General features: G+C 44.7%; 1 pseudogene; it reads left to right on the top strand.

The window, feature by feature from the left end:
* LOC126498522 (40S ribosomal protein S20-like) overlaps positions 1-9,902 on the top strand; it is a 29,689-nt pseudogene extending 19,787 nt beyond the window's left edge.
* The last annotated feature ends 15,716 nt before the right edge of the window (positions 9,903-25,618 follow it).

Here is a 25,618-nt window from a genome sequence, read left to right as displayed (position 1 = left end):
CAATGGATCCCCTGTAACTGGAGTTACAGATGATTGTGGGTGGCCTGATGTGGGTGCTGGGAGCTGAACTCAGGTCCTCTGAAGAGCAGCCAGTGCTCTTAAGTGTTGGGCCATCTCTCTAGTCCCCTCATTCTCAATCCCACACATATACATAAACACGTACATTATAGTATAGTGACATTATACAGACTGAGCAGGTTGTATTTGTATACCTAGGAGCACACACACATGTGTGTGTGCATGTGTGTAAAATTTCAGAAAACCCCTTAAGGTTGCAGAGTAGGTTCTGTTATAGAAAGCATATACCAAGGGAATTAAACAACAGGATTTGCTTCTCCCATTCCAGAGGCTGGAATCCTGAGATTGAGGTGCTGGTGTGCCTGGGTTCTGGTGAGAGCCTCACTCCCGAGCCACAGATGGCTCCATCTCTGCGGTGCTCTTAGACAAGAAACATGGAGAAGATGCGGTTGTTTCCTTCAATCAGGGCCTGTGATAGTTAATTTTGATTGCCAACTTCTCTTGTTTGAGAGGAGCCTAAGAAATCAGCAATGGACATATTTGCTATGTCCAGGAGGTTTTCCCAGGATGGCTAACTAAGTAGAGGAAAGACCCGCCCTTTGTGAGAGTCCTGATGGACTAAAGCGAATCAAAGGAAAATTCCCCTCTCCTTCTTTGTAACCATGATTCCAGCTGCCCAGCTCTGTTGTGCCTTCCCCTCTATGAGGGACTGCAACTTCTGACATTGGGAGCAAAGTAACCCTTCCCCGTAGGGTTGCTCAGGTCAGGTAGGTTGTCAACGATGGAAAGTTAAACTCAGGCACAGATACCATCAAGGTGGCTGTCCTTGTGGTTAACTGTGCCCCCAAGACCTAGCTCTTCATCCCAATACACTAGGATGAGGACTGTGGTGTGTGGATGTGGGAGGGTGTGCAAACATTCAGTTCCTAACGGGCAGCAAAGTGGACATGGGAATCCATGTAGAAGCAAATACAAAGCTTGGTTAAAATAGAGTGGTTGACTTTCTGGGTTCATCAGAGAGTACACACAAGGCAGAGGTACCCACTTTCTTGCCTGCAAAGGTGAAGGCTTACACCGCGAGCCAGTGGCACTTCAGCATGGGATGCAGACTCACCCCAAGACCCCCACCATTAGATGTAGCAGCTGGTAGAACCAAGGTGATTTTCCTGTTAGGTATGAGTCCTCGAAACTGGGCAGAAGTTCATAAGAAACCAGAAATCATGGCTTTGTGAGCACCCCAGGAGGATGAGCATGAAGTTCAAGGAGGAAGTAGTAACCTCCGATGACAACCCAGAGTAGATATATGGGGGAAACCCGTCCGGGACCCATGAAAAAGCAGCCAGAGGGAAGAGAGAAAGGAGATCTTCATGAACACACTGTGTTGACAGACATCAGCATTCCCCACCAGGAGCAGAGAAGAAAGCTGAATTTGAATGAGTCCCAAATGCCAGGGCATGGAGCTCAAAGTTAGCCCAATACCCACAGAGGAGCAGAGTCTTAAGGGTCAGAAAAATTGTCATGATATTTCATTTGTATTTTAATAAATAAAGCTTGCCTGAAGATCAAAAAGTAAAACAGCCACCCTGGGCAGCCTTAGATTCCAGGCAATGGTGACACACACCTTAATCCCAGGGGCCACACTAGTTTGCCATAGAAACTGGGTGATAGTAGTGCACGCCTTTAATCCCAGCATAGAGAGGAATATAAAATGGAAGGAGACAGGTCTCATTCTCAGTCTCATTCTGAGGACTACTGGAGTAAGGATCGCCATTTCGGATGGAGGTAGAGGTAAAAGCCAGTGGCTAGATGTTTTGCTTTTCTGACCTTCAGGTTGAACTCCAATATTTGTCTCTGGGTTTTTTTTTTTTTATTCATGCTACAGAAAACATAAGCTGGAACCTCACCTCTGCTCAGAGCCTAGTCTGACCACCAACTGTGTGAGTGCAGAGGAGGCCAGTGGCACCAACATCCAAAGCAGAGAAGGCATTAGTGTGGGTCTCACCAGTGCCTGTCATGGGGAGAGCAGATCTCATAGCTGCCTGCTATCAGGAGAGTGGATGTCAGTGCTGACCCCCATGGGGAGACAGAGCATGCAGCAGATTCCAGACACACCCAATAGACCTCGGAACAACGCGGCAGGATCCAGTCCGTGACCACACACATGTATGTAGTTTACAACGTCATCGGTTATCACTAAACTCGCTAAGAAAGATGGCATCGTGTTCATATTCCAAAAAGAAAGAAGCTAATAGAACCTGACTGAGCTGGGCCATCTCTTGGCCTCCGCTGACTAGTCTTTCAACACTGCAGTGATAGATATGTTGGAAGAATTAAAAGACAATATATCTAAATAATGGAGAAAATAGGCCTCCTGTGGAGAGTGCCACAGAGACGACGTGCAAACAATATAAAAACTGTGGTGCAAACAGCTCAATGCTAAAATAAAAATCGCCTAACTGGGAACAGCTGCACTTTAGAAATATCAGAATCCTCAGCAGATGTGACAGCAGATCAATGAACAGGCCCTTCTCTGAGAAAGAGAGAAAAATATTGAAGAAAAATAAAGTTTCGGAGTCCTCTGGACCACATGAAGTGGCCTAACATATGCACTCTGGAATCCCAGGGAAGGTAATAAAGAGGCAAGTAAAACATTTATTGGAAGAGATGATTTAAATATGGGGAGAAATGTTAGAGGCTCGAGGACCTCAACAAACTTCAATGGTCTAAAGAAAATGTCTCTCGAAAGCATCATAGTCAGGGTGCTGAAAACCAAAGATAAAGTGATAATATTGGGCTGATGAAGTGGTTCAGCAGGTGGAGGTGGCTTGTCTTCAAGCTAAGGACCCGAGATCTATCCCTGGAACCAGCGTAGTAGAAGGAGAGAACTGACCCCTACCCCGAGGCTGTTCTCTGGCCTCCAGACACAATGTGGCACATGCCCCCTACAAAAGAAGAAATGTAATTAAAAAAATTATAAGGATGACAAACGTGAAAACGCAAACCACTCAACATAGCTGTTAATGGCTGACTTCCTAAAACTTAGTCAAATGGTTCAATAAATCAAAGCAAACAACAACAAAAGCCCTCGAAATCCTGTGAGTTCAGCGATCCAAGCACAGTGGCACTCTCCTCCAAGAATGAAGGCAAGATTGAACTTGTTCAGATGAGCAGAACCTGGGAGAAGTCGTTGCCGGGCACAGCCAGCAGATGCACAACAAAGCAAGGCAGCAGCTGCCCTCCAGGATAGAGGGACAGCGCAGACACCTCAGGCTGATCACTGACACGAAGAAGCCCAGAAATGTCAGATGTGTCGACGCATACGAAATGTTGCTTTTCCTGTGGTTTCTCTTTACTTAAGAACACATGACTTTGGGACTGGAGAGTTGACTTAGTGGTTGAGAGCATTTGTTGCTTTTACACAGGACCCAGGTTTAGTTCCCAACACCCATGTGCTGGCTCACAACCATCCTTAATTCCAGTCCTAGGAACTCCAATGTCTTATTTGGATGATTTCTGAAGGTATCAGGCAAGCATGAGGGGCACATACATACCATACATACATGCAGGCAAAACACTAGTGCACAAAATAAGTAAGTCAAAACCAATTTTTAAAAAAATACATGCTTTAGTAAAGTTAATCTCACAGCACTGTGATTATGGGTTTTTCATATCCATGGACTGGATTTACAAGACAGCAAGGTCGCAAGAGACATGTGTGTGGTGAAGAATATTATACTGCACCAGCTTCTTGCATTTTACATGAAGTCATTAGTATTTCCTCAGGTTAATGGCTCGAGGTGAATTTAAGGTGCATGTTATAACCCTTCAAACGACCACTGAATAATAATTGCAGAAGGCTGCAGATAGTGAGACCACAAAACATTGTCAGTGTGCTTTCAAAGACATCAAGGGGGGAAAATGGGATATCAGAATACACACGCAAACACACACAAACACAGACCAGAGAGAGAGTCACAGAGGGAGAGAGCAGAGTAAAAATATGAAAAATTAAGAGCTATGACAAGCTTTTTTTTTTTAAATTTAATTTTTTGGGTTTTTTGAGACAAATTTTTAAAATAAAATCAAAATCTCCTAAAATTAAAAAAATATTTGATTTAATTTGTGTACATGTGTGATGTCAGTGTAAGTATATGTACACATGATACAGGTATTCTTAGAAGCCTAGAGGGCAATCTTGAACCCGGATTTATAGGCATCTGAGAACTCCTGACATGACCTGGGTGCTGGGATCTGAATTCTGGTCCCCACAATTGTACTTTAAGTGCTCATAACTTCTGAGTCTTCTCTCCAGGCTTGATAGTTTAACAATTTTAATACATCAATAAATTAATTAAAAGCAGACAAACTGAAAATACTGTTTAGAGACAATCTGGGGGCTTAGGATGAGGCTCAGTTGACAAGGTTTGCCTAGGATAAATGAAATCCCAGGCTTAGTTCCCAGTACTTCATAAACCAAATATGGGGGCACATGCCTGTAATCCCAACACTTGGGAAACAGAGGTGTGAGGATCAGAAATTCAAAGTCAGCCTCAGCTACATAAAGAGTTTCAAAGTAGCCTGGGACGCACGAGACCCTGTCTAAAACAGCAGCAACAACAACAAAACCAAGAAGATAATAGAAGACCGAGAAGATAATTCAGTGGTAGCGCTGGCTTAGCTTGTTTCAGACCTTGAGTTTGACCCTCAGCACAAAACAAACAAACACACAACGATGTCAACAACGACAAGAAACAAAAACAAGTTTAAAATTCAAACAAGTTTAAAATGCTGAAGAGATAGCAAATTGGTAAAGAGCGAGTACTTAACTGCTTTTGTAGAGGACCTAAATTTAAATTCCAGTACCCGGGTTGGAGAGATGGCTCAGAGGTTGGGAGCACTGACTACTCTTCCAGAGGTCCTGAGTTCAATTCCCAGCAACCACATAGTGGCTCACAACCATCTGTACTGAGATCTGGCACCCTCCTCTGGTGTGCGGGCAGAATGCTGTATACATAATAAATAAATAAATCTTTAAAAAATAATAAATTCCAGTACCCAATTTGTGAGGCTCACAACCAACCTCCTCTAACTCCTGGTCCAGAGGATTTGGCGCCACCTTCTGGCCTCTGTGGTCACCTGCATTTATTTGCATGTACTCACACACAGACACACATGCACACACACACTTAAAACAAAGTTTTAAAACAATTCAAGAACCAGCTATCGCTAATTATAAGTTATTTATTTTGATTCCCCCAAACAGTGCAAGTTGCAGGTTAAAACACACAGCGAGAACTGAGTAGGAGCAGTTGTGTGAACACTGAACCAAACAGAACTGAGGCCAAAACACCACTGCTGAAAGGAACAGATTACATATTAATGCATTATAGTTTTCCTTTTCCTTTTCATTTGCTAGGGCAAAACTATTTCTGTGTGCAAAATCTCTCTATTACTCTTTTTGTTATTGCTCCTGGGTTTCAAGCTTCTGTTGTTTGCTATTTTTGATGTATTCAGTCACGTTTTCTTTTTGAACTCGTAAGGTTTCGGGGATTTTATTTACATGTTCATTTGTGGTCCATTTTTTAAAGAAATACAGCCATTAGAAAATTTTGTTTCGAAATCTGGGTGATCTTACTGACGGCTGGGCGGTCACCATGCTCGTGTTTCCGTTGGGATTTTATTGCACACTCCCCTGGCAATGATCAACAGAAAATTTCACACCGAAAAGCAGCCTCTCTCCAAAGGGACTCTCTTCTCAAGATCAAAGGACTGGGGGTTCTACAAGTGCCAGCAGCTCTGGCCTCTTTCAGTTGTCTGGTAGGTCACTTTAAAGCCAGCCGGGTGTCCCTAGGGAAAGGTGTGGGGGTAGGCCATTTCTGGACAAAGAAGCTGTGGTCTTAGCTTTTCAGCACGTCCAAGGCCACAGTGGTCCTCTGGGTTATTATTGATACTCAGAGTGTTGCCTCTCACTGTCCAGCCAGAGTAATATGCGGTGCTGTGTGACTGACCCAGTCCTGGATATGAAGCAGATAAGGTCACACTGTGATGGAGAGGCAGGCAGACAGCCATCGGGGCAGAATTCTCTGTATGCTCAACTCCAACTGTGTTTCCATGTCTAACTTTTCATAGCTGTGATCCCTGAACGGCATGAATGAGATCCTGGAGAAGTTTCTCAGTTTGCAGGGACTAGAACAGTTAATAATCCTATCTTGTCAGAGCGTACACTTTCCAGGAAGCGGCACCTGCCTACCAACACATATGTAGATTTCCTCCGCCGTCTCTTGTTTCTTGTTCTAAGGACGTTCCTCTCTGTTGTTTCTTTTGAAGATCAAATTAATTTGGGTACACGGTTATCATTAACTATTGTATGAAAATGTTAGGTGGTAATATATATACATATACGTTGTAGGTATAAACAAAAATATGTTTAAAAAAACCAGTCCAGTAAGTGGAGGCTGCTGGCTTCTGGGAGGACTTGCCACCATAACCCCTTTCTTCAGGTAGCTTTGATATGTATCAGACACAGAGCTGGGAGCAGAGGGATGCTGATGTAATAGCTAGGGCTTGCACTACTTGAAGAGACCGGCAATTCATTAAAAGAACACACAAGCTGAAGTTAAGTTGGTCCTGGCTTGGATTCGTTGTAGCTAACTGGTCAAGGGTAATCCGTTCAGACTGCCTCAACAGCCCCTTATAGAAAGTCATTTTGACAATAATGCATGTGCCTTAGCAATCCTTTTTAAGACTCAGGTGACTGATTTGTGTATAATAAACAAATCAGATTTGTGGATACGAGAAGATGAAGGCAGGTTCTATGGGTCCCCATCTCAGTTCCACGGGTGGTTGGTGTGTCAATGTAAGTATGTTAGGCTATCCTGCCAGAACCTCAGTTTCCCCATCTATAAGGTAAATGTGTCAGAAAGCTCTACTTCATAAGGAGTAAGGGCTTCACAACTTAACTAGTTGGGATAAAAACCTGGCCCACAGTGTAGTTAGTTGCTATGGTTACAAGAAAAGTTGCTTGGAGATGTCAGATGCTGCAAAATAAATCACTAATGGGTACTGCATCCCAAACAAGTGCTGGGGCCTCTCCAGTGTGTTTGGTCCTCTATCCATGCTTATTGAACCCCTGCAAAGAGAGCACCTGCCTTTCTGTGGGCAAAGAGAACCTAGGAGGCTTATGAAGGCCACCATGTCTCTTATCACACTGACATTTCCAAACTCAAATGTCCACAAACATTTCCAAACAGCCCTCTCCTTCTGAGGCCAGCTACTTAGACTGCACAAGTTTCTATTCCTTTGCTTGCAAAGGAGTCCTTCTACCTTCCTCAACACACAAACACACACACACACACACACACACACACACACACACACACACACACAGGACCTGTCCCTGCGGATCTGTCAGCCTCTTCCTATAGACTGCCAGCCATTCCCCATTCCCTTCAGCCCTGGCCCCACAACCCGCCCTCCTCCCTCCCGACTCCAAGCTTTTGTATGTCTCCATCACCTGGAATACACACGTTCTTGTTTAGCTTTTCATTTGAGCCAAATCATAGGTCACAAAACATGGCCAAAAGGCTCGGGAAATAACCCCACACCTCTCCATTTGTTTTGTTTGTTAGTGGCAGAACTGGAGATTGCCTTTTGCTGGGAAGAGGAAATAGACAAGGCGACAGAATATTTATTACTCAGTGGACCTGTTTATCTGACTAATCAGCCTCGAGCACTAGCCTTAGGTGAGAATGAATCTGCTCTGTTCTTGGCTCCTGAGCAATAATTAGAGACCGTCTTCTGCTTTCCTTGACATTCAGTGTGCAGAAGAAATGGTTCCTGAAATGCCAAATTATTTCACTACGGGACTCACTTTAATTTCTCAGGAATATAACCTTTCAACACCAGGCTTATGTTAGCTGTGGAGTTGGTGATACATGTGTTTTGGAAAACAGTGTGAGTTCATAAAGGTTTATTACAGGATAATGGGATATATATATATATATATTATACTTCATAGAGGAGGCCTGCTATTACTGGATTAAATCGGACATAAATTCATTAGCTCTCCCCTTTGTCTTTGTGGTCATGAAAGAATGGCTGTATCCTGGAAGCTCTCTGGAAAAAAGAAAGCATACATCTCCCCACCGCACTCTGACATGAGAAGTGATAATAAGCCTCTGGCAATTTTAGCACAAATTTTCAAGTTTATACCTGAAATGCACTCTTCAGTGCCCCTTCCCTTAATAGCAGCAAACTGCTTCAGGGTCAGCGTTCAGAGACTTCAGTCATCCTTCCCAGAATCAGAAACCAGAACTCAAGAGCTCTGTGGCCAACCTGCCCCAAACACACTCGATCACATCAGAGCTAAAACCCGCTTCTCACCAGAAAGCCCAGCCTCCTCCTGCTGCCAGCTGGGAGGGCTCTCCCTGACAGAGTTTGCTGAGTCCCTGCTGCTTGCCAGGTGTGCTGATGACTTTACATCAACTTGACCCAACCAGAATCTGTAGAAAGGAGGGAGCTTCCGCTAAGAAAACACCTGTAGAGCCTTTTCTTAGTTAGTGATTGATGGAGGACGGCCCAGCCCATTGTGTGTGGGTGCCAACCCTGGGCTGGTGGTCCTAGATTCTACCAGATAGCAAGCTGAGCAAGCCACAGGGAGAAAGTCAAAAGTGGCACCCCTCTGTGGCCTCTGCATCAGCTCCTGCCTCCAGGTTCCTGAGCTGTTTGAGTTCCTGACTGTGAAGATGAACTGTGATGTGGAAGAGTAAACCAAATAAACCCTTCCCTCTCCAATTTGCTTTGGCCGTGGTGTTTCATCACGGTGATAGCGACTCTGATTAAGATGCCAGGCCTGCCTCTGGGTCACAGGTCAGCAAAGCTTCTGCAAGGGGCCAGGGAGTAGATGTGTTAGGCTTGTCCAAGGTCCTCTTCTCACTTCCCTCCCTCCCTCTTAAATTCTGCTTTGTTTTAGGTTCTGTTTTATTTCCCACAAAGCTTTGGCACCTTGTGACGCGGTAAGACAAGGCAGAGGTTCCTTCATTTTACAGGTGTGCTGAGGCCATTTTAGGTTTAACTAGAACTTGATATCCTTGATAGGAAGGTCTGTGGAGAATTACTCACCTCTATTCTAGGAACCCAAGGTTAAGATGCCCCATCTAACTTATCTCGGCTTCTGTTAAACTGCTTGCTTGCACAAAGCTTCCCCTGCAGCTGTTGAGATAACAGAATGTCATTTTTGCCTTTAAAAGTCCCTTACTGGCCAGATGGTGGTGGCACAAGACTTTAGTCCCAGTACTCGGGAGGCAGAGGCAGGGGGATCTCTGTGAGTTGGAGGCCAGCCTGGTCTACAGAATGAGTTCCAGGACAGGCTCCAAAGCTACACAGAGAGACCCTATCTTGAAAAACAAAAACAAACAAACAAACAAAATGTCCCTGACTCTTCTGAGACGTGGTGCATGCAGCAGACCTCTGTTCAGTCTGCTGGAGTCCTGACTCACTGCTTTTGGCTCCTGCCGAGGAATAAGTCTGTCAGAAAGCTGCACCACACTCACGGATTTTCAAGATACTGGAAAGGCGCCTGTGGAATCTGAGGTGGTGATTCACTGAGTTCCAATCACGCTCACCAGCCGCAACACGAAGTCACTGGAGAAGTTGTGTGCTGACTTCATCCAAAGGGCAAAGAAAAAGAATCTGAAAGACCAGGTGTGCATGCGTACTAAGACACAAGAAAAACACCTCGGGGTGAAGGCTCCAAAATATGGGATCGTTACCAAATGGAAATTCACAAGTGACTCGTTGATTTACACAGTCCTTCCAAGATTGTTGAGCAGATTGCTTCTATCAGTATTGAACCAGGAATGGAGAATAAAGTCACAGATGCCTAAGTCAACTTGACTTAATCAATTTTTTTTTTTAAAAGTCCCTTATTCGAAAAACTCAGAGCTACACTTGGGGTCCCAAATATCTGAGTGTAGTACCAGTCAGCTGGAGTAAAGACTTCTAAATGGCTATAAACTGTGTCTGAGTGGTCTTCTCTGGTGGGCTCCCCATAACCACATCAAAGTTGTTCTTAGCCCAGGACCATACTGAGACAGGTACAGACTGAATTCAACTCATTATTTCAAGAGACCCTGAAATGAAAACACCCAAGTGGCTCCTGCTTTCAGACTTAAAGAGGAATCAACTGCTTTCTCTGTGGAAAATAAGGGGTCTAGGATATGAAAGTCCAGGGCTGGGGTTACATGGAGGGGTAAGAGTAAGGCTGGGAGAGGAAGAGTCTAGGAGGTTCAGGAGGATGACACCATCTGTGTAGATGGAGAGAAGCAAGAGAGACAGGAGTAGTTAGTCCCAAGCACCCACCCACTCTACAGCCCAAGGCAGTGGATGTGGCTTGAGGGAGAGCAGACCCAGTCCTTTCAGAGGCTCATAGGAGGGGTCAGAAGTTTGGTTTGAAAGGCAGGTCGGGCTTCCTGAAGGACATTAAGCATGACCTATGTTGTCCTATCTAGGGCTGGTGAGGAAGGCCTGAGATGGACCAAGAATGTGGTCTACTCTAGATGGAAGTAGCAGACAGATGGAGAGAGGAAGAGGTGCTGACTTCTCTACAGACTGAGTTTTATCAAGTTGGGGGCAGGGCATGGGATGGTTGGGTAGATAGATAGACAGACAGACAGAGAGACAGAGGATAGAAGGACAGATAGATTAACAGAGTCATCCTGATGGTGGTACAATGCTTGCTCATTCTAGAGATTGCTTGGGGAACAGGAAGGACTTGGAGTTAGCCTGGACTATTCTATGGCCACTAAGACCTTTCAAAGGTGAGTGGAATATTTACTTCCTATCTGTCTTGGAGATGGAAAACAGGTTCTTGTTCATATAGATGCAAGAGCCATGTGTCTTCTCAGATGGCCCACAGCGCTCAGCTTTAACAGCCCATAGTCTGATACTCTGTTTACCCAGGTCCTTATCCTAGGATTCTAGAGAGCCTGCCCGTGTGACGCTCGCATGGGACTTTGAAGAAAAGAACGAGTATTCCTGCCTTTTCTATAGGAAGCTGGCAGTCCTGTTCAGGAGCTGGGTAGACAATGCACGGAAGACATGAGGAAAACCTAGTCAGCACTAAGAAGGAAGGAAGCAGGATGAGGAAAGACTGAATGGTGAATGGATGGGGGAAGGTATCTTCCCATGCTTAATGCTTGGCTCAAAAGGCAGATCTCTGCCAGGCATGGTGGCATGGGGTTGTGAACTCAGCACCTCGGGAGTAGAGGTGGAGGAGAAGGGAGTTTGAGGTTAGCCAGTGCTATGTCAGGCCTGTGGTGGCTTGAATAAGAATGGCCCCCATAGGCTCATGGATTTGAATATGTATCCAGGGAGGGCACTATTTGAAAGGAGTAGGAGATGTGCACTTGTTGGGGCAGGCTTTGAGATTTCACAAGCCCAAGCCAGGCCCAGTGTCTCCCTCTCTTCCTGCTGCCTGCAGATCCAGATGTAGAACTCTAAGTTCCTTCTCCAGCACCATGCCTGCCTGCCTGCTGCTATGCTCACTACCATGATAATGAACTGAACTTCTGAAACTGTAAGCCAGCCCCAATTAAATGCTTTCTTTCATGAGAGTGGCTATGGTCATGGTGTCTCTTCACAGCAACAGAACAGTTGAACTAAGACAAGGCCCTTTCTTGGGGACCACAAAAAAAAAAAAAAAAAAAAAAAAAAGACTGGTCATTGCCTCCTCTGACAAGTCTAAAGTCCTAGGTAAAGCATTGTAGTTATGGTGAGTCTTGGCTACTCAAAGATAAAGGAGGTCACCTCTGTTTGGAGAACCCTGGCTACAGTTACAGACTCCAGGCTGAGGAGAGGAGTCAGTCGTGGAGATAGAACTCACCCATTGCAGCCAGCTCTGACTCATCTGGAGGGACCTGGCCCCAGTCAACCAGCATGAGCCTGCAATGCCAGGCCTCTGTGTACAGAAGTCCCATCTCAGTCCTCCCTCCATCACCTTCCCCACCCCGTGCCAGCCTGCCTGATCCATGCCCACCCAACCTTCTCTCTGAGAGCAGAGAAGTCATTAGCAGACAGGCCAGCCAGCCAGGAGCCACTGCGATAATGACCTGCATTCATTACCCACTGACAGCAGGGACTCAAGTGAAACTAATGGCACAGCTCTTTCCTTCCAGCAGGGACTTGGTGCCAAACTTCTTGTTGATGACACTTGAGGAGCTGTAAGAAGTCATTAGAGAGCCTCTCCCATCTGTGTGTGCTCTTGTATAAAACTTCTGAGGAGTTAGGTCGTGATGAATAAGAGCCTGCAGACTTGTGGCTCTAGCAAAAGGCCTCTCACCTGCATGCCCAGAATGTGAAGAGATCCATACAAGATTCCCCTTGACCTGACCATGACCCCTACATCTGCTCCCTCTAGAATTCTAGGGTCAGCAGTGTCGTGGAGAACGTCAGGCAGACTCCTGATGTTGCGACAGGACTTTGTGGTCCATCAAGTTCACACTGGGGAACTGTCTAGTTGAGGTACAATGTTTGTTTGTTTTTAGGGGAAAAGCCCTCAGTATTTTATGTAAGCTTTGGGCTTTGTGTTGGTGTGCTGGCTAGTATTTATGGCAACTGGAGGCAGGCTAGTGTCATTTGAAAAGAGAGGCTATCGAGTGAGAAAATGTCTTCATGAGATTGGCCTGTGGATGAGTCTATGGTACATTTTCTCGATTAAATTGATATGGGAGGGCCCAGGCCATTGTGGGTGGTACCACCTCTGGGATGGTGGTGTTGTCCTTATATAAGTAAGCAGGCTGAGCAACCAATGGGGAACAAGCCGGTAAGTGGACTTTCTCCGTGGTTTCTGCTTCAATTCCTGCTTCCAGGTTCCTGCCTTCAGTTTTTGCTCTAGCTTCCCTGGATAATGAACTTTAAAAATGTAAAATAAAATAAACTCTCTCCTCCCCAAGTTGCTTTTGATGATGGTATTTTATCACAGCAATAGAAGCCCCTAACTAAGACAGCTGGCCTGTGTTTGTAGCTCTTCTGGGCCACATGGGACTCATGGGCTGTGAGCTGGTCATGTTGTAGATGAAGGATAAGTTCTATGCTATATCCAGGTTGGAGGAATAGGAGCTCCATTTTCTGTGACCTTCCTGGGAAAGCAAAGTTTCTCAAATAGTCAAGGCTTGACTGATTGGCACAAACAGGTGACGCCTTCCCCACCTCCTTGCGAGGTGGCATTCTGTGGAGGGCAGCCTGAGTTCTGTAGGAAGCTGCTGTAGCCCGGATGCTGAACACCTCTGACAAACTATGTGCTAGACTAGAGGCAGGGTCTCTACACTGGTGCTCTGAGGAGGCCTTGAGGTCATTGAGAGTGTGTGACCAAAGGTGACTGCAAAGCCCTTGCTTCTACTTCTCTACTTAATAGATCCTGAGCATTTTCTCCACCACACATTCTTTGCGAGATATGTCACTATTCCCAGAGGTTCAAAGCCATGAGACCCCCTGCTCTTGAATTGAACCTCCAGAACTGAGTCCAAATCATTCTGCCACTTTCACAAGTTCAACAACATGCCTCAGGCATACCATGATAAGGACAGAAAGCTGACAAATACAAGATGAAATAAAGTTATTTCCTAAATCACAACTAGCTGGAAATAGTGAGATTCAGCCTACCAAATCTTCAGATACAAGAAGGGGGCTCAGATGCTGCAAACTAGCTCTCATGTGGCCTTTAAATTTTGCTTTCACTTCACCCTTTTTACTTGATTCTTACTTCAGTGTATATGTGTACCTGTGCACATTTGTGTAGGTACCCACAGAGACCAGAGAGGATGCCAGATCTCCTGATGCTGAAGCTCCAGGCAGCTGTGAGCTATCTGATGTGGGTGCTGGAAACTGAACTTGGGTCCTCTGGAAGAGCAACAACCAGTGCTCTTACCCAGTAAGCCATCTCTCCAGCCCTTATTATACTTTTATTTATTTTGGGACTGTATTTGTTCCTTTTACATGTGTATAATATATTTTGGTCATTTCCATCCCCTTTATCTCTCTCATCCCCTTCTAACTATGGGCAAACAGGCCCCCTTTTTTTTCTAAGCAAGACTTTCTTAACCTTCTTCCTACTTTCATGTCTTTTTGCTCATTCATTTGTATATAACCCACTTAGTTTAATCAAGGCACGAGCATGTGTGGGTGGGAACTATTTACTGGAGCGTGCATAACTTACCAGTGGCTCCATCACTGAAGATCATTGATTGACAGTAGCTTGTCAGAGAGGGGTGGAGCCCCATGAGCCCCTCCCTCATCACGACTGAATGTCAACAGGCCCCATCTTGCTCAGGTCCAATATAGACAAACACAGCTGCTTTGAGGTCAGCTGTGACATGGCCATGCCATTTCTAGGACCCAGCACTTCATCTCATTCCTCCTCCCCATCCTCTGTTCTAACATTCTTCCTGCCTCCCTTCTCCAGCAGCCCCTGAGCCCTGATGTGGGGTAAGGGGTTGATACAAATGCTCCTTTTAAGATTGAGCATTCAATGGCCATTTATTCTCAGCTCTTTAACGAGTTAATGAGTCTGGTTACTCCTCACCCACCGCAAATGGGAGTTTCTTAGATCAACACCTAAAGCGGCACCAACATGGGTATACACAAATGTTTTGAAGGCAGTTTGACATGTCCACTTAATAAAACAATACCAGCATGTCCCTTGCCTAGGTCTATGACCTCCCCAGCCGTGGAGTTGGGGTGGCCTTTTTGATGACAGAGAACGGGACTGGAGAGAGGCCATTTGAGTCCACATTAGTTCAGTCCCATCCCTATCACATTATCCCAGTCCAACAGGCCCTCTGGGGACATATAGCTACTTTTTAGACATGAAAGATGGTGAGAATATCACTTTTCAGCCAACACGACTGCAGAGGGCTACCTTGAGTCTTCCATATAAATTCAGATTATAAGAAATTTTGATAGTGGCAGACTTTTTTATCTCCACTGTTTATCAACCAACTTGTAAGTAAATGCCGAAGCTACCTTTCAGAGGAATGGTGTCAAGAAAATGTTATTTTTAATATTTTCATTTTTATTACGTTTTTTTATCCCTCCCAGTTTTATGAGAACAATAAAACTTGATCACGTTGGTAACCTGATCAAACTTTCCACTGTAAACCTGAAGAAGCTTTAAGTCTGATATTATGGTTATTTGCAGTTAAGGGCTGGAAGCCAGTGGGGTGCACACAGGGAGGACATCTGCCTCACCAATGCCAAGTGCGAGGTTGCGCTATAGCTTCCAATGTGTCTACTGACATTGGACACTTTAGAGGCCAGGGCCAGGTCCATCCAGGGCCACTTGCAGCCTCAGCACTGGTCTGCATCCTACACTCAGCAGAACAGGACCCCTCTGCTATCTGATGTCAACTTATCATTCATCTGAAATGGGAGCATTCATTCCATGGATGGAATAGGCTCAGCTGTTAAAAACTGACCAGGGTCCTCGTGAAACTGGAGAAAAAGCAACAACGTTAGAGAGATGGTAGCTAGAGGCTAGCAAGGTGGCTCAGTGAGTAAGGGTGCCTGCTGCAGAAACATGAGAACCTGTGATTGAACCCTCAACACCCACAGAAAAAGACAGCCATGACCACGCATGCTCTTGTAACCTAAGTGCTGTGGGGAGTGAAGACAGGAGGATGGCTGGGACTTGCTGGCCCCTGGCCTAGCCAAGGTTCACTGGAGACTGTGTCTCCAGGTGGGCCTCCTCTGGCTTCTTCACGTGTTGCACAGGTGACCTGGCTAGTTTTATGTCAACAAGACACGAGCTAGAGACATCTGAGAAGGGGGAACCTTTGGTAACAAACCATAATGTAGAAGCATATGCTGAGTAAACCCTTTCCTCCCCAAATTGCTTTGGTCATGGTGTTTCATTACAGCCATAGTGACCCCAGCTTAGACAACAAGCATGTGTACCCCGATCCATACACACTCATAGACCACACACATTTCCCTTCCCATCTTTCCACAGACAGCAATTGAACAGTCTTCTCCAAGAAGGCTATGTCTCACTGGATACAGGCTTCTCTAGTATTGGACCTAGCATAGAGTTGATGACCACTTAAGAAGGTGTCCAAGGTAATGGTAGGCCTGGAGAGCGCACAGCAGTACATCAGAAATAGTTTGGTGAGGAAAGGGAAGCTGAGAAATATCAGTTCAAAATAAACCCTGGAGAAAGTCTTCTGGACTATGGGGATGATGCCATAGGCTGGGGTGGCAGGAGTGATGCTGGAGACTGGCGCTCCAGGGATGATGCTGTAGGCTGGGGCTGCAGGGATGATGGCATAGGCTGGGGTTGTGGGGATGATGTTTCTGTAGACTGGGGCAGCAGGGATGATGCCATGGGCTGGGGCTGCAGGGACGATGATGCTGTAGGTTGGGTTGAAAGGATGATGCATAGGCTAGTGTTGCAGGGATGATGCTGGTGGCTGGAGCTGCAGAGATGATGCCATAGGCTAAGACTGCGAGAATAACGCCATAGACTGAAGTTGTAGGAATGATGATTTTGTAGACTGAGGTTGAAAGGATGATGCCATAGGCTGGTGTTGCAGGGATGACGATGCTGTAGACTGGAACTGTGGAGATGATGCTGTAGGAGTTGCAGGGATGATGATGGTGTAGGCTGGGGTTGCAGGGATGATAATCTTGTAGGTTGGGTTGCAGGGATAATGTTGTAGGCTGGGTTGCAGATACAGGCTCAAGTTCTTGACAAAAGAAGTCAAGACCTATTGTGAACTCAGGTATAGAAGTGGCTCAGTGCCCAGTACTGGGACGTCATGCTGGAGGCAGGAGCACTTGTCAAGAAGGGGGCTACAGCAATGTGCATGTATGAGTCTCCCTGAGAGGAAAATTTCCAGAAGGAATCTGGTGGAGTTGATCAGCCAGGGCCCAAGAACAAAGTGTGAAGTCATTGCCTCCTTGTGACCTTGGGATTCTCCACTGACTCCTGTGTATCTGGGACCACAGGCTTGCTTATCATATTTTATACTCACAGATTTTGAACTTAAGTCCATTTTGCAGAGACCATGGCAAACACGTCCAGTTATTTTCCAGTGGGTGACTGATGTAATGGGATATTATTTTGGAAACCAAAGAAGATGTTTCAAAATGAAGAAGATAAAACTGCTTGTAGAAAGTTGAGCTCTGTGACCATGTGACCAGTAGAGATAAGAGGATTGGGTAGCACATTTGAAACTTCAGCTAAGAGCATGCAGGAAGTGGTAGAAATATTTCCTAACATAAGCTCCCTGCAGACACAAAATTCCCAATCAGGCCAAATCAAAACAAGCCAAATTAAGAAAAATCCAGGTTTAATGGGAGTTCTGGGCTTGTGGTCCCAAGGGGGGACTGGGAAGCCGCACAAATGAGACCACTGGGAGGAAGGAAAAGGGATCACGTGTTCCTCTTTTGGGGGCTCATTTAAATACCCTGGGGGTGGGGTCAGGACCTGGCCTGCTGGGATTTGGAGTCCAGACCAGGCCTGGGGGCTGGGATAGTAAGGGGCTGGGGCTTATGCTCCCAACTTGACAGGAAGTATTTCTAAAGAGAAGTAACTAAGCGGCTTCTTGTCAGACCACAAAGGGGTCATGTGCAACCATCACACAGGCTAAAACTCTAGTCCCATAAGCAAATTAGTGAAGATTCTTCAGAAAAACACAAAATTATAGTGTGTGAGTGTGAAAGTGGGTATATGGATGGATGGATGGATGGATGGATAGATAGATAGATAGATGGATGGGTGGGTGGGTGGATAAATGGGTAGATGGGTGGATAGGTGGGTGAATGGATGGGTAGATAGGTGCATGGATGGGTGCATGGGTGGACAGATGATAGACAAAGAGATTTATAATAAGGAATTGGCTCACATGGTTATGGAAACTCACCAAACCCAAGATGTCCAGGGGGAACTTTAAGCTGGATCGCAGAATTACCCCATGGGTTAGTCTCAGTCCAGTTTCAAATGTCAGCAAGTCAGGAAATCTGATGGTGTAGTTCTGGTAAAAATCCCGGCAGAACTGAGATGCTGAAAGGCTGAAGTTCAAGGCCAGAGCAGGAACAAGTTGTAAGGAAGGGTCCAACAAGGGAGTCCCGCCTTGAGGAAGAGTTGGTATTCTTGTTTAATCCAGACCTGAAAGTGGTGCTGACCAACCATGACAAAAGGGAAATCTGTTTAAGCTGCCAATTCAAGGGTTAGTCTCCTCCAGAACTATCCAGATAAAAATCAGACCAGATATCTGGACAATCTAGTTAATGTACGTCATTGACCACTGATACATTCAGGGAGTTCCTGAATGGTTAAAATGGATTCTCCTTCAGGGATCAATACTATTTAAACTCCATCTTCTTTACCTGGGGATATAGACTTGTAACTAATGTCTTTGTGATAGTTCACATTGTTAATTTGACAGGCTCTAAAATCACTTAGGAGACCATCTTCTCTATGGTCATGTCTATGGTGGAGTTTCTAGATTAGGTTAATTGTGGTGTGAAGGCCTACTATAAATTTTGGTGCTATCATTCCTCGGCTGAGATCCTGAACTGAATAAAAAAGAGCAAGTGAGCTGAGCACTAGTGTTTCTCTCTCTCTCTCTCTCTCTCTCTCTCTCTCTCTCTCTCTCTCTCTCTCTCTCCTTCTAGACTGCAGATGCAATGCCACCAGCTGCCTCAAGTTCCCGCTGTCATGCCCTCCTCACCCAGATGGACTGTTTCCTCAAACTGTGGGTCAGAATAAACCCTTCCTCATTAAGAAGCTAATCAGTGCTCCCTCCTTCTATTAGCCAGCAGACTTCAATAATATATGTCCACATGTCCCCTCAGACAGCCTGAATCTAACAGGTTCCCACTTCGTGCACAACTAAGTCTTGGTTCATCTAGTGGCTGAAACCCAAAGAGCCTTCCACTCAACCCACTGATGTGGAAGTCTGTTTTGCCTTCCAGGAGTCTTGAGCAGGGCCTCCTAAGCTGAAATCTCCCTGAGGCAGCATGCTACCCGAGGTGAAATAGAGATTGCCCTCTTTCCCCCTCTAATTTCCCTCCTCGCCTGCTGACACTCCCGGACTCAACTTGAAAGCTTTGTTTTAGTATCCAAATAAACCAATGTTTGCTGAGAGAGTGCGCGCACAGACCTGCTCAGAAGTCTGTTGTTTTCTTGAAGTGCCTCAAATACAGCACCGCTTCAGTCAAGAAGCTGAGACTCTCCTTGTTTTCTTCCCCTTGTCAACTCTTTAAAGGAATGAAACTCCAGCTTAATGAGCCATAAGTTGCTGTCCATGGTGCTACAACGTGTGTCTGACTCCATCTTAAAACACTATCATCAAGTGTTTATCCTTCCCTTCTCTTTCTTAGTGAATACGCGAAGTATTTTAAAATGAACCTAATCTAGAAACTCTGTCATGGATGTTTTCAGGGGTTGGTCTCCTAAGTAATTTTTGATCCTGTCAAATTAACAATATGAACCATCACAAGGACTTCGGTCACAAGTCTATATGCAGAAGTAAAGGAAATTGAGTCCAAACAGCATTAAGTCCTGAAGAAGAATCCAGATTAACCATTCAGGAGCTCCCTGAATGGATACATCAGTGGTCAAGTCCATACGTCAACTTGACTGGACTCGATTGTCCAGATACCTGGTCTGACTTCTCTGGCTAGTTCTCCATGCTGAATCTTTATGTTTAAGCTATACATGCTGATCAGGTTTTTGTCACCTTGACACAGGCTTGGGTCATTTGGGAAGAGGGAACCTCAATTGAGAAAATGCTCCCATCAGATTGGCAAGTCTATGGGGCACTGATGTGGGAGGGTCCTGCCACGTGAGCAGTGCCACCCCTGGGCTGGGTTGTGTAAGAAAGCAGGCTGAGCAAGCAGTGGAGAGTAAGCCAGTAGGCAGGGCTCCTCCATGGCCTCTGCATCAGCTCCTATCTCCACGTTCCTGCCTTGAGTTCCTACCCTGACTCACAACTGTAAGCTGAAATCAAACCCCTTTTCTCCTCAAGTTGCTTTTGATCACAGCAACAGAAAGCAAGCTGGAACACCACATAATTCACTAAAGAAATGAAAATATAACACAAGGCAAATGTTCAAAGATTCATGCTCATTTTTCCAGAGTTACATTACTAGTTAATAAAACATTTGGCTGTTGACTTTGTGCATTTCCCAAGTGGGTGTGCTAAGAGTTTTCTCCCCTGGCCAACTGTAGTATTGGTGGGGGCAGAACAGGAATCAGCTTGGCAGCCTTCAGGCCAGGGTGAAGACAAAAGGCATGCAAGTCCACATCCTTTGGTGCCAGCCAAGATCCCAACTGCTCTCGGTCTTCTATTTTTCCTTCCCACGTGTTCTTTACAAGAAAGGATGCAGTTGGCAGTGGTTTATGGATTTCACCTGGAGGAAGAGGGGAGGGCTGTCGGGAGCCAAGGGCACAGCCCTGCATCAGGTGGCTGCACTTGATTCTGGTTCCGCTACTAGTTGTGTGACTTCTCTGAGAGCCTTCTGATTTAGTTTCTCCATCTTCAAAGGAGAACATCATATCTCCCAATTCGCAGGATTGTTGGGAGAATGGTATATATTTAAGATGCAAATATAAATAGATAAATGCTGACTATTGGGGATTAAACTCAAAAGAAAAGTCACATAGTTTATAAAGTCTCAGAGGCACACATGTGACCCAGGGACTAAGATTCAAGATGAAGCAGCCATGTAAAAACCAATCTTGACTCAGAAAGATAGCACTTCTCTTTTGAAATTTTTTTAAAATATTTTTTAAAATAAAGACATCGTGTGTGTGTGTGTGTGTGTGTGTGTGTGTGTGCACCTCATGTGCATGCAGGTGCCTGTGGAGGCCAGAAGAGGGCATTGGAGACTCAGGAGATGAAGTTACAAACTGTTGTGAGCAACCTACTATGTATTCTGGGGGACTTACCTCAGGCCCTCTAAAAGAGCTGAAAGGGCTCTTAATTGCTGGGCCACCTCTCCATCCATTTCAGAAGATTTTAAAATACTTCTTTGCGTTGCACAAAATTCTGGAACTATAATACTCAAAAGCATGTGCTCTGTCACTAGGTTCTCAATGAATAAAACACAGAAATGACTGCTTTCTATTGCATACAAGTGTGGTAAATGGAGGGCTGAGTCCAGAGATCTGGAGTCTCTGCGTGCCTTTGGCCATAATTGGTGGTCCAACCTGACTTCTTTTGGTTTTCAACTGTACTATTACGGCTGAAAGCAGATTTGACCCTACAAATCTGATAAAAAATATAAGAGCTCCTTTACTGGCAATAAAGAGAACGGTTCTGAAGTTGAGTGAGGATAGAGTAGGCATCAGTCAAGTGATTGATTATTCATGTCTGCACAGGAGTATATGTGGGCTTATAAGTGCAATGCATTTGAATAGAGCCATGCCTCAAAAAGTTTTTCTAGTTCCAAGATGCTGGAAGTTTTAAGTTGCTCTAAACCACCACAGTGTCTGCTATAACTTCTAGTTGGGAAGGAGTATTTGAACACATTTAACATAGATTTTAGGCTTTAGGCCAGGCCTCAGTGCTTCTTTTCCTCAGCTTGATAAGGGATTTCAACCAAAATAATGAACCTGTCTTCACCCTCATCTGGATTCTTGACAGCAGTCCTAATGCTTTTAGGGACATTCAGTTCCTCCTTTGCAAGCTGCTACTCACATGTTGCATCCTTAAGACATTTCTTGATACTCAATTTCCTCATTACTCCCTCCTTACTAACCCTACTTCTCAAAAAATAACTTCACTGTTGAAAATCAAATGATTTACTGACTGGCTATTTTTAGTGTGTGGTGTGTGTGCACACATTTCCCCTTCCATCACTCTCCACCTTATCTTTTGAGACAGGGTCTTTCCAGGAACCTAGAACTCATTGTTTTGGCTAGACTGGCTGGCCAGCAAATCCCTGGGATCTACCTGTCTTAGTTCCACATTGTTCAGATGATGGGCACACATGGTTATGTCTGGCGCTGTGTGGGTTCTGAGGATTTGAACTCAGGTCTTCTTGTTTCTACAGTAACTTCTCTTGCTCACTGAGCAATCGCCCCAGCTCTAGCTTCGCCTTCTGCTTCTTAGAGAAAGAAGAGATTAGTGTGGGGAATCCCTCCATTCTCCTTTATGGAGACAGCCACGGCCTTCTTAGCCTTCCCTCTAGTCTAAAAGAAGAGGGTGGCATTCCCTTCCAGGCCAGCTCCTTCTGCACTGAGACTCCTGCTGCTCTCTTGGGGACTTTCTCTATCTCCTCTATTGTCTTCAGTCTGCCTTTTACTTTTTGTCTCTCATTGTCACTCTGTTCTTGCTTCCCAGAACGATCCTACAACACCAATAAAAGTGAAAGCTGACTTTGACATTCTCCTTCACTTCCTCCATCCTCTAAGCCCATAACACACCTCACCTTCCATCTGTTAACACTGCCTGGTTCTCCCTAGGTGTTCACTGAGGGATGAGTGGACAAAGAGAAGGTGCCATGGAGGGGTGACTGAGGGCACCCATCATTCCTAATAACATCTGCTGCTGTCTTTTGCCTTTCCCATCTGTGCTGCTGATCCTCCTGTCCTCTTCATTTTTCAAAACCAGAACTTGGCTTTGTGTATCGTCTCTATCGATCTCTGTTGTATGTCTTTTCCTAGGATTTTTCTCCCGTCTTTAAAGCCATTTTTCTCCCCTCCATCCTTCCCTTTCTCCTTCCTTCTCCTTCCTTCCTTCCTTCCTTCCTTCCTTCCTTCCTTCCTTCCTTCCTTCCTTCCTTCCTTCCTTCCTTTCTTTCCTTCCTTCCTTCCTTGTTTTGAGATAGGGTTTTTGTATAGTCCAGGTTGGCCTCAAAGTCAGGTTTCTCCTACCTCAGCCTCCCCAGTGTAGGAATTAAAGCATGTGCCTCCATATACAGCTTCTATTTAGTCTGGCATCTTATGGAGCTGGAGAGATAGCTCAGAGGTTTAAAGCACTGGTTGTTTTTACAGAGGACATGGCTGGCATCAGTTCCTAGCCCCTCCGTGGAGGCTCACAGCTGTCTGTAATTCCCATTTCTACAGATCCAGCATCCTCTTTTGTTCTCTGTGGGCATTGTATGCATGTGGTATAGGCATGAATATGCTGGGTAAACACTCCCAAAAACCCTCATACACGGAATTAAAAATTCATTTTTTACAAAAAGATACCTTATCAATCTTTTTCATGTGTTTGATCCACTAGCTAGATCAAATTGCCTGCTCCTTAGATTTACTAATTTCATTTGCTTCTTGAAGCTTTTTTTCATTCCTTGGGAACTCTTGCATCTTCCTGATCATCAACTGTATTTCATCATCGTTGGTCTCTTTCTTCACCATATTAATGTCTGTACTGAATTCTATTTTCAAGTTGGCATGGTTATAGCTTTCCAAATGGTTGAAATGTGTCTGCTAGGCTTTTTTTTCTGTGCCTTTCAATTTTCTTTGAGCTTTTATTCCATGCATATTTCTTGTTGGCAGCTTACTAGATGAAAAATACATACATCAGATCCTCTGGTTTGTAAAAAAACTGTATCCAGTCGCAGTTATTATCTTTACTATTGTGCATTTGGCCTTGTTTCTGCATCTTACTCTGTGGTTGCTCTTAAACACTCATCATCCCTCTTCTTTTCTATAACCCATCAGGCCAGAGAGTGACAATTTTACTCTGATAACATTTGGTAACGTCTGATAACTATGTAAAGCTTTGGGAGCCAAAACACAAAAGCAGCAGTGTCTTGTGATGCCCATTTGGCAACGGAGAGATGCATTTCCTCAGCAGATTTTTTCCTTATTTGTTTTGTTGTTGATGATGTTAAAATTGTAATGTGAAATAACTTGGCATGGTGGAACACACTTGTAATCTCAGCGCTTGAAAGTCTGAGACAGGGACATTAAGTTCAAGGCCAGCCTGGGCTATAGAGTGAGAACCTAATTAAAAAGGAAATAAGAACTAATCATAATCCTATGTAAGTATAAGAATGAAACCGAGGACAAAACGTTTATCATCTTAAAGTTGTTCTCTGGGCCCTTCCTGGGTACCACTTTTTGACTCCTGCAGTCTTGCTTGACTTTATTAGTAAATGGCCTTTGCTAACAAGGGAGCCACTTAGAAACAACTTGGGTGGCAGCTTTATTTTTCGTCTAGTGCTCCTGTGAAGACGCTCTGTTGTGCTGAGTGTCTTTTCCCCATCATGGCTCCCACGGGGCATAAGCTGCTGTGTCTTAAAATGTACAATCACTGGCTGAATGTGGTGAAAGAAAAAAACCCACATTATATCCATACCTGGATGTGTCTGAATGAAACCGATTGTTTTCTACAGTTAATACGCACAATGGAAAAGGTCTGCAGGTTGCAAATTTGAAGTTTCTGTTTTCTTCTTCTCTTTGACATGTGGGATTTGTTTGGGTTATAGAAGAACAGATATGACACACACGTGGCCCTGCTGATGCTTGGAATATAGATGGCCCAGTCCTGTTCCCTTCAGTGTGCAGTGCGTAGCTATGGAAAAGCCATACTGGCTTGGCTCAGCTCCTCGACTCTGTCCATTGAGTGCAGAGACAATCATGCTCAAAGATCGAGCAAACTGATTCTCGATAAAACTACATTTATGGGTACTGGAATTTTAATTTTATATCATGAAATAGTCTTCTTCATTTTGATTTCACCAGCTGTTAAGCAACATGAAAACAACCCTTAGTTCATGAGCCATGCATCCACCCAGTGGTAAGCTTGAGAAGTCATCTTATAATCTCTGGATGCGTTTTTTTTTTGTTTTTGTTTTTTGTTTGTTTTTTTATTTCCTCAATTCTATTTAGAAACTACATACTGTATTCATGTAACAGTCTTGTTTAAATTCTAAAATTTTGCTTACTAAATTAGACTTAAATTTTAAAGGATTTATTTATCTTACATGTAGAAGCGTTTTGCCTGTGTGTTTATATGTGAACTCCCTGTGTGTCTGGTGCCTGTGGAGGTCAAAAGAGGGCATTGACATTTGCTTCCTCTGACGCTGGGAAATGAACTGGGGTCCTCTGTAACAGAAACAAGTACTCTTAACAGCTGAGCCATCTCTCCAACCCCTAAAAAGTTATATAATAAAAACCAAATTTAACCATAATTATATTCCAACTCAAACTTACTGGATTGTTCTGTGTCTACTCAAGTATATAACACTTATATTCTCATCTCATATCTGGTCTTTGTAAGAGTAGGCGCAATTGACTACATTCTCTTCAGTCCAGTTTTCGTAGGTCCAAGCATAGGACTACATTCTCTTCAGCACAGTTTTAGTCCAAGCATAGGGTTTTCTCTGACTGCTTCCACTTAAGATATAGGAAGACAGTGAGGGGGATGAACTTTGGGAAAGACAAAAGTGCCTTTAAACTTTGGTACCTCCTGGGGGCTGGAGAGATGTCTCAGTGATTAAGAGTACTGTCTCTTCTTCCAGAGGACCCAGGTTCAATCCCAGCCCCCACGTGACAGCTCACAACTGTCTGTAGCTCCATTTGCAGGAGATCTGGCATCCTCACACAGACAGACTGCAGACGAAACACCAATGCCATAAAAATAAAATA

Source organism: Alexandromys fortis, unplaced genomic scaffold (genome assembly GCF_014885135.2).
Source record: "Alexandromys fortis isolate MF-2015 unplaced genomic scaffold, M_Fortis_MF-2015_v1.1 scaffold_3, whole genome shotgun sequence".
Classification (NCBI taxonomy): Eukaryota; Metazoa; Chordata; class Mammalia; order Rodentia; family Cricetidae; genus Alexandromys; species Alexandromys fortis.
The sequence above is the reverse complement of the archived record's forward strand: the minus strand, read 5'-3'. Positions and strand labels throughout refer to the sequence as shown.